The following is a 9919-nucleotide window of genomic DNA, read 5'->3' as shown; positions in this document are numbered from 1 at the left end:
GGACATGGTGGTGCCCACCTATAATCCATTTGGGAGACTGAGGCAGGAGAATCACTCGAACCCAGGAGGTTGCAGTGAGCTAAGACTGCACCACTGGACTTCAGCCTGGGCAACCGAGCAAGACTCTGTCTCAAAAAAAAAAAGGCCAGGCGCGGTGGCTCACACCTGTAATCCCAGCACTTTGGGAAACCGAGGGAGTCGGATCACAAAGTCAGGAGTTTCAGACCATCCTGACCAACATGGTGAAACCCTGTCTCTATTAAAAATATAAAAATTAGCCAGATGTGGTGGTGTACCCCTGTAATCCCAGCTACTCAGGAGGCTGAGGAAGAAAAATCCCTTGAGCCCAGAAGTTCAAATCCAGCCTGGGTAACGTAGCAAGACAGCATCTCTAAAAATCAGATAGATTGAGAGACCCAAGATAGAACCACAGTCTTTAATAACCTTGGAAGGAAGCGCTAGTCCTTAATAACCTTGGAAGGAACATACTTTTGCCATATTCTATTGATCACACAGACCAATCCTCATACAGTGTAGGAAGGAATTTGACAAGGCTGTGAATAACAGAAAGTGGGGATAACAGGGGGCCATCTGGGTGTCTGGCTACCGCATCACATTTTGAGTTATTCTGACAAAAACAATTATCACCAGCTTATACCAAGAGCTGCTTCTTTCTGGAAAAGAGTGTAGAGAGAACAGATGAACCAGCCAGGAAGCAGAAGTCCTGAAGCCAGGCACAGTGGATCTTGTCTGTAATCCCAGCACTTTGGGAGGCTGAGGTAGGAGGATCACTTGAACCCAGGAGTTTGAGACCAGTCTGGGCAACATCGTGAGACCCCGTCTCTACAAAAAATAAAAAAACTTTAGCCCGACATGGTGGCATGAGCCTGTCGTCCCAGTTACTCATATGGCTAAGATGGGAGGATCACTTGAGCCCAGAAGCCGAGGCTGCAATGAGTAGTGATCACGCCACTGCACTGCAGCCTGAGTGACAAAGCAAGACCCAGTCTCTGAAAGGAAAAACAAAATAGAGTTACTGAAAATGACAGAGAAGGGTTAAGAAAGGATATGCCAAAAGCACCAGTGGAAACTCTTCCCACTTTTTTCTTTTGGCTAGATTCAGTTCCAAAATGGAATTGTTATATTTGGCAGGTAATAAAAATATAAAAATGTGTTCCATAATACCTTTAAGGGTTTTCAGTATGGACAGTTGATTACAAATGGTTATTCATTAGGAAGGTAGGAAAACTCAGCATATTTAATATATTTGGGGGCTTTGAAAGACAAAGACTCTGAGTCTGTACAAAAGGCCCTTTGTAGCAGCATGATAAAACAGTGAAACGTATGGTCTAAATACTGTGGCATCTTTTTGGAGTTATTGATCGAAAGGCGGATAATGGCTTTCAATGGGCCCAACCTGTCGGGAACTGTCGGCCTCTGGCCTCTTCATTCCTGTACTCCAGCCACACTGTCTCCTTTTATGGATTGGCCCAACATCACCTAAGGCCAGTGCTGCCCCAGGCTGGGGGTGGAGAAGGAGCTCAGAGGGCAGTGCGCCCAGGGTCAAGCTCCATGCTAGTGCTGGTGCCCAGCATCTTGTCTCCTGTTGGCCTGGGCCCCCAAATCATTGTCCTTCAGCTGTTCCAGGCTTCTGATGCAAGGGTCTGACTTCACTGGTAAAGACCTGCTGCCTGGACCTGCAGCATATCCAATCCTTGCTGACTTCTGCCCCTGCTCTTCACTCTCAGACCTGACCTTCCTGGACCTGACCTCTGTTCTACCTCACTTAAGGGCCTGCTATGGATACATCCTTCTGTTCTAGTTGAAGTGTCCCTAGCTTCCCATAATCTGCACTGGCCTCACATAGTCTATCTTAATGTAACATATCCATCGCTTCCCTCAGCCTCTCTTTTGGTGCAAAATGAAATACAGTCTCTATTATAAAATATATTCCCTTGGCAGGGTCCAGTGGCTTATCCCTGTAATCCCAGCACTTTGGGAGGCTGAGGCAGGCAGATCACTTCAGCCCAGGAGTTCAAGATCAGCCTGGGCAACATAGTAAAATCCTGTCTCTACAAAAATTTTTAAAAAATAAAAAATTAGGCCGGGCGCAGTGGCTCACACCTGTAATCCCGGCATTTTGGGAGGCCGAGGCGGGTGGATCGCGAGGTGAAGAGATTGAGACCATCCTGGTCAACATGGTGAAACCCCGTCTCTACTAAAAATACAAAAACTTAGCTGGGCATGGTGGCGCGTGCTTGTAATCCCAGCTGCTCGGGAGGCTGAGACAGGAGAATTGCCTGATCTCAGGAGGCGGAGGTTGCGGTGAGCCGAGATCGCACCATTGCACTCCAGCCTGGGTAACAAGAGCGAAACTCCATCTCCAAAAAAAAAAAAGAAAAAGAAAAAATTAGCCAGGAAAGGCACTGCACACCTGTGATCCAACTACTGGGGATGCTGAGGTGGGAGGGTCGTTTGAGCCTGGGAGGCAGAGGTTGCAGTGAGCCAAGATCACACCAGTGCACTCTAGCCTGGGCAACAGAGCAAGACCCTGTATCAAATAAATAAATAAATAATATATTCTTTTATACAAAAGATTTAAACCTTTTTTATTTGTCTAAGGACTGTTTGCACATTTTAAAATATTTTGTCCTATTTTATCCATTAATTAATTTATTTAATCCATTATTCAAAACAATATCTTTCCACATTGGCTGGTATATTTTCCCTGCTTGAAACTTACCATCCATCTTCACATATGCCGTTCTTCTCCATCCAGAGTGGAGTCTTGCTGGGCACAGTGGCTCACGCCTGTAATCCCAGCACTTTGGAAGGTTGAGGAGGGTGGATCACCAGGTCAGGAGATCTAGACCATCCTGGCTAACAGGGTAAAACCCTGTCTTTACTAAAAATACAAAAAAATTGCCAGGCATGTTGGCACATGCCTGTAGTCCCAGCTACTCAGGAGGCTGAGGCAGGAGAATTGCTTGAACCTGGGAGGTGGAGGTTGCAGTGAGCCAAGATTATGCCACTGCACTCCAGCCTGGGCAACAGAGCTAGACCCTGTCTCAAAATGCAAACAAAAACAAAAAAACAGAGTGGAGTCTATTTCTTCTCTCTTTTAATCTGAGCTGGCCTAGAACATGCTCTCACCCACAGAATGTGACAAATGTGGCACCCTTTCCATTGCAGGCCTGGACATTAAGAAACCTGGTGGCTTTCACAGTCCAACTACTCTGTTGGAGAATTGAAGGCAGATGAGGCAGACATGTGAGTCAAGCTTGTCCAGGCAACACCACATGGAGCAGGGACCAGCAGGCCCCACCCAGCCCTGCCTAAATGGCAGTATCAGAACAAGCAAGTGGTTTCCATTGTTTCAAGTTGATAGATTTTGGGGCGGTTTGCAATACAGCAGTAAATATCATACACTAGGTTGGGTGTGGTGGCTCTGCCTGTAATCCCAGCTCTTTTGGAGTGTAAGGCAGGCAAATCTCTTGAGCTCAAGAGTTCAAGACCTGCCTGGGCAACATGGCAAAACCCCATCTGTACTAAAAATACAAAAATTAGCTGGGCATGGTGGCGCCTGCCTGTAGTTCTAGCTACTTAGGAGGCTAAAGTGGGAGGATGGTTTAAGCTGGGGAGGCAGAGGTTGCAGTGAGTAGAGATCCCACCCCTGCTCTTCAGCATGGGTGACAGAGCAAGAATCTTGTTTTAAAAAACAAAGGACTGGCTGAGTGTGATGGCTCACGCCTGTAATCCAAGCACTTTGGAGGCCAAGGCGGGCAAATCACCTGAGGTCAGGAGTTCAAGACCAGCCTGACCAACACGGTGAAACCCCATCTTTAAAAGAAAAAAAAACAACAAAGGGCCAGGCACAGTGGCTCACACCTGTAATCCCAGCACTTTGGGAGGTGAAGGCAGGCAGATCACCTGAGGTCAGGAGTTTGAGACTACTCTGGCCAAAAACCCCATCTCTACTAAAAATATAAAAATTACCTGGGCATGGTAGTGGGTGCCTGTAATCCCAGCTACTCGGGAGGCTAAGGCAGGAGAATTGCTTGAACTCAGGAGACGGAGGTTACAGTGAGCCAAGACTGCATCACTGAACTCCAGCCTGAGTGACAGAGTGAGACTCCATCAAGAAAGAAAGGAAAAAGAAAGAAAGAAAGAGAGAGAGAGAGAGAGAGAGAGAGAGAGAGAGAGAGAGAGAGAGATCATACACCAGCAAACATAACTCTGAAATAACCAAATATGAAATTTGTAAATTAACACCAAAAGTACATCAGAGGCAGAAGGGCCAACTTCTAGAAGTACCACCCACTCTCAGGACTGATTACTGTTAAATTAGATCCAAAGGAAGTTATGGGTTTCCAAAAAAATCAGAAGACTCAGAGTCCAATTTTCAGGGAATTAAGAAGAAAGTGATTTGTGGGCCGGGCGCAGTGGCCTCGGCACTTTGGGAGGCTGAGGTGGGTAGATCACCTGAGGTCAGTAGTTCAAGACCAGCCTGGCCATCATGGTGCAACCCCATCTTAAAAAAAAAAGGCCAGGCGCAGTGGCTCACGCCTGTAATCCCAGCACTTTGGGAGGCCAAGGCAGGTGGATCATGAGGTCAAGAGATCGAGACCATCCTGGTCAACATGGTGAAACCCTGTCTCTACTAAAAATACAAAAATTAGCTGGGCATGGTGCACGCACCTGTAGTCCCAGCTACTCGGGAGGCTGAGGCAGGAGAATTGCTTGAACCCAGGAGGTGGAGGTTTTGGTGAGGTGATCGCACCACTGCACTCCAGCCTGGGTAACAAGAGCAAAACTCCCTCTCAAAAAAAAAAAAGAACTTCCAAGTGCCTGGAGGAAACAAAAAAATGTTGCCTGTAGTTTCAGGAGTGAATGTATTCTGGCTGGGCACAGTGGCTCATGCCTGTAACTCCAGTACTTTAGGAGGCCAGGACGGGTGGATCACTTGAGGCCAGGAATTGGAGACCAGCCTGACAAAATTACAAAAAATCAGCTGGGTGTGGTGGCACACACCTGTAATCCCAGTTACTATGGAGACTGAGGCAGAAGGATCACTTGAAACCAGGAAACAGAGGTTGCCGTGAGCCAGGATTGCATCACTGCACTTCAACCTTGGTGACAGAGCCAGACTCCATCTCAAAAAAACAAAACAAAAACAACAAAAAAGAATGAAATTATCCATCCAGAAAGACTGTAAGCCAAATGGCAACATGTCACCTTTTGGCAGGGTGAAGGTTTCTGGGGCACTTTCACTTACTTGATTTTTTTTTTCTACAATGAGTATTACTTTTAAAAATCAGACAAAAAGGGCCAGGCGCGGTGGCTCACACCTATAATCCCAGCACTTTGGCAGAGGCGGGTGGATCAACTGAGGTCAGAGGTTCTCCTAGCTAACATGGTGAAACCACCATCTCTACTAAAAATACAAAAATTAGGGCTGGGGTCCGTGGCTCATGCTGGTAATCCCAACACTTTAGGAGGCCGAGGTGGGCAGATCATGAGGTTAGGAGTTCAAGACCAGTCTGGCAAACGTAGTGAAACCCATCTCAACTAAAAATCCAAAAAATTAGCTGGGTGTGGTGGTGTGTGCCTGTAATCCCAGCTACTTGGGAGGCTGAGGCAGGAGAATTGAATGAACCTGGAAGGCAGAGGTTGCAGTGAGCTGAGATCACGCCATTACACTCCAGCCCGGGCAACAGTGAGACTCCGTCTCCAAAAAAACTATAAACATTAGCGGGGCATGGTGGCACGTGCCTGTAATCCCAGCTACTCGGGAGGCTGAGGCAAGAGAATTGCTTGAACCCAGGAGGCGAAGGTTGCAGTGAGCTGAGATCCCTCCACTGCACTCCAGCCTAAGAAAATTTTGAATTAAGAAACTTTTAATAACCTTTATATGTCTGTTACATTTTTTGAAATATACGAAAGCAAGCAAACTCAATATTGTTGGGTAAAGGGTAAACTGATGTAATATTGGAATACAGATTTAGAGTCCTAAAATTATTCGTACCCTTTAGCCCACTAATTCCACTTGTAGGATTAAGTTCAAGGAAATGACCAGAAAGAAAAGAAGTAGTGTGTACAAAGATGGTCATAGGAATGCTATTTATAAAACTGGAAAATTGGAATGATCTCAAATGTCCAACAATAAAGGTAAGGCTGAGCAAACTGGTACATTGTCAAGATAGAAAACTGAAACACTGACTAATACGTGAACTAGGTGGACACATGGAAGTGGTGGCTGAAGTTTAATAAAAAGACAACAAAATCTTTATGTAGGTGGTGGTCCTCAGAAAGTGATACCCTAAAGACTGTGGTTTGACATGCTGAGAAGGCTTAGAAGCTGCCCCAGAGTCCCTCAAACCTTGTCTTGTCCTCTGCACTCCAAGTGCAGGGAGGGACTCTCTCTGGAATTTCCTTATCTGATCAAGAGAGCTTCTTTCCAAAAGAAACACTATTTGGAGCCTGCACAGTGGTTCACGCCTATAATCTCAGCATTTGGGGAAGCTGAGACGGGTAGATCACTTGAGTTCAGGAGTTCGAGACCAGCCTGGCCAACATGCTGAAATCTTGTTTCTACTAAAAAAACAAAAATCAGGCCGGGCGCGGTGGCTCACAACTATAATTCTAGCACTTTGGGAGGCTGAGGCGGGTGGATCACGAGGTCAAGAGATCGAGACCATCCTGGTCAACAAGGTGAAACCCCGTCTCTACTAAAAATACAAAAATTAGCTGGGCATGGTGGCGTGCGCCTGTAGTCCCAGCTACTTGGGAAGCTGAGGCAGGAGAATTGCTTGAACCCAGGAGGCGGAGGTTGCGGTGAGCCGAGCGCCATTGCACTCCAGCCTGGGCAACAAGAGCAAAACTCCGTCTCAAAAAAAAAAAAAAAAAATCAGTGGGGCATGGTAGCAAGCTACTCAGGAGACTGAGGTAGAAGAATCGCTTGAACCCGGGAGGCAGAAGTTGCAGTGAGCTGAGATCATGTCATGCCACTGCACTCAGCCTGGGTGAGAGTGAGACTCCACCTCAAAAAAAAAAAAAAAAAAAAAGGAAAAAAAGAAACACAATTGCCTTCCTCCCCTGGCTGAAATCTCATTATCTATCTCAGAAAAGACAGATATTCAACCACACCTAGAGGGACTTTTTCACAAAGAGGATCATTTAGAAGTTAATTACTGGGTATTTATTCTCGATAATAATCCTTTGGTCAGGCTCATGTCTGTAATCCCAGCACATTGGGAGACCAAGACAGGTGGATCACCTGATCGCAGGAGTTTGAGACTAGCCTGGGCAACACAGTGAAACACCCATCTCAATAAATTAAATTAAATTAAAATAGAAACAAACAAACAAAAAAAATCAGTGGCATGACCTGGAACAGTGGCTCACACCTGTAATCCCAGCACTTTGGGAGGCCAAGGTGGACGGATCACCAGAGGTCAGGAGTTTGAGACCAGCCTGGCCAGCATGGTGAAACCTTGTCTCTATTAAAAATACAAAAAAAATCAGCTGGGCGTGATGGCATGTGCCTATAATCCCAGCTACTTGGGAGACTGAGGCATGAGAATCACTTAGGCCAGGTGTGATGGCTCACGCCTGTAATCCTAGCACTTTGGGATGCCGAGGTGGGTGGATCACCTGAGGTCAGGAGTTCAAGACCAGCCTGGCCATCATGGTGAAACCCCATCTTATTTAAAAAATAAATAAATAAATAAAAAGAGAATCACAGGCCGGGCGCGGTGGCTCACGCCTATAATCCCAGCACTTTGGGAGGCCGAGGCGGGTGGATCACAAGGTCAAAAGATCGAGACCATCCTGGTCAACATGGTGAAACCCCGTCTCTACTAAAAATACAAAAAATTAGCTGGGCATGGTGGCATGTGCCTGTAATCCCAGCTACTCAGGAGGCTGAGGCAGGAGAATTGCCTGAACCCAGGAGGCGGAGGTTGCGGTGAGCCGAGATCGTGCCATTGCACTCCAGCCTGGGTAACAAGAGCAAAACTCCGTCTCAAAAAAAAAAAAGAGAATCACTTGAACTGGGGAGGTGGAGTTTGCAGTGAGCCAAGATGGTGTGACTGCACTCCAGCCTGGGCAACAGAGCAAGCAAGACTCTGTCTAGAAAATGAACAAACGAACAAAACAAATCATTTGCTGACTCTCAAATGAATTGTCTACAATCTCTATCTCCCCTCTCTCCTTTGAAACTTTGAAGAGTATGTAGGCCTGCCTGGTGGCTCACACCTATAATCTGAGTACTTTGGGAGGCTGAGGTGGGAGCATCCCCTGAGCCCAGGAGTTCAAGAACAGCCTGGACGACATAGCGAGACCCTGTCTCTATTTTGATTTTTTTTTTTTTAAAGTATGTAAGCTGTGCTCGGGGTTGGGTTACTGGGTACTCATTCTGTGATTCCATACTATACATACTAAAATAAAATTGTGTATGTCTTTCCTCCTGTTAATCTGACTTTTGCCAACTGATTTTAGCAAATCTTCAAGGGCAAAGGGGAAGTTTTCCCTTGGCCCTTCACATAGACATACAACAATGCAAAATGGATATGTGAATTAACAAAGATCGGCGAACAATATATGGGGTACTGGTCAGGCCAGGTGGCTCACACCTGTAATGCCAGAACTTTGGGAGGTCAAGGCAGGAAGATCGCTTGAGCCCAGGCGTTTGAGACCTTGTCTTTACAAAAAATTAAAAAAAAAAAAAAAAAACCTGGCATGGTAGTGCATGCCTGGGCCCAAGGAGCATCACTTAGGCCCAGGAGGTCAAGGCTGCAATGAGCTGTGAATGCACCACTGCACTCCAGTGAAACCTTGTCTTAAAAAAAAAGTGCATAAAAAAAATAATAATAAAGGCCGGGCATGGTGGCTCACGCCTGTAATCCAACACTTTGGGAAGCCAAGGTGGGTGAATCACCTGAAGTCAGGAGTTAGAGACCAGCCTGACCAATATGGTGAATCCCCATCTCTATTAAAAAAAATAAATAAATTTTTAAAAAGTGTGTGTGCATAGATAGATAGATAGATAGATAGATAGATATACATGCATACACACAAAAGGTTATAAATAGTTATAGATTAAATTTGTTTTTTTGTTAAAAGATGGTATTTCACCATCTTGCCTAGGCTGGTTTTTGTTTTGTTTTGTTTTGTTTTGAGAAGGAGTCTTGCTTTGTTGCCCAGGCTAGAGTGCAGTGGTGTGATCACTATAATCTCTGCCTCTCAAGTTCAAGCAATTCTCCTGCCTCAGCCTCTCGAGTAGCTGGGATTACAGGTACATGCCATCATGCCTGGCTAATTTTTGTATTTTTAGTAGAGATGGGGTTTTAGCATGTTGGCTAGGGTGATCGTGAACTCCTGACCTCAAGTGAACACCCACCTCAACCTTCATGGGAACATCTAGGGCCCGGGTGTAGTGGAATCAACTATTGGGCTTATTCTCTTAATTGCCTGTGCCTGAGAACTCCATTGTTTTCCAAGACAGCAATGTGGTTTCACACCCACAGAAATAAGTGGGTGCATTAGCATTCAGGGAATAGTTGTAACTAATGATATAAAATCAGTCATGTTAAAAAAATGGGTGCAGTAATGGGTATACCAGAACAAAAGGAAATGACAGATCTAGAGGATATCTTTGAAACCAAGTCTCGCTCTGTCACCCAGGCTAGAGTGCGATGGGGCAGTCTCGGTTCACGTCAACCTCTGCCTCCTGGGTTCAACCGATTCTTCTGCCTCAGCCCCAGTAGCTGGGATTACGAGAGTGTGCCATCACATCTGGCTAATTTTTGTATTTTTAGTAGAGATGAGGTTTCACCACATTGGTCAGACTGTTCTTGAATTCCTCACCTTGTGATCCACCCACCTCAGCCTCCCAAAGTTCTGGGATTACAAACGTGAG

The sequence above is a fragment of the Callithrix jacchus genome, chromosome 2 (assembly GCF_049354715.1).
Source record: "Callithrix jacchus isolate 240 chromosome 2, calJac240_pri, whole genome shotgun sequence".
NCBI classification, from domain to species: Eukaryota; Metazoa; Chordata; class Mammalia; order Primates; family Cebidae; genus Callithrix; species Callithrix jacchus.
The sequence above is the reverse complement of the archived record's forward strand: the minus strand, read 5'-3'. Positions refer to the sequence as shown.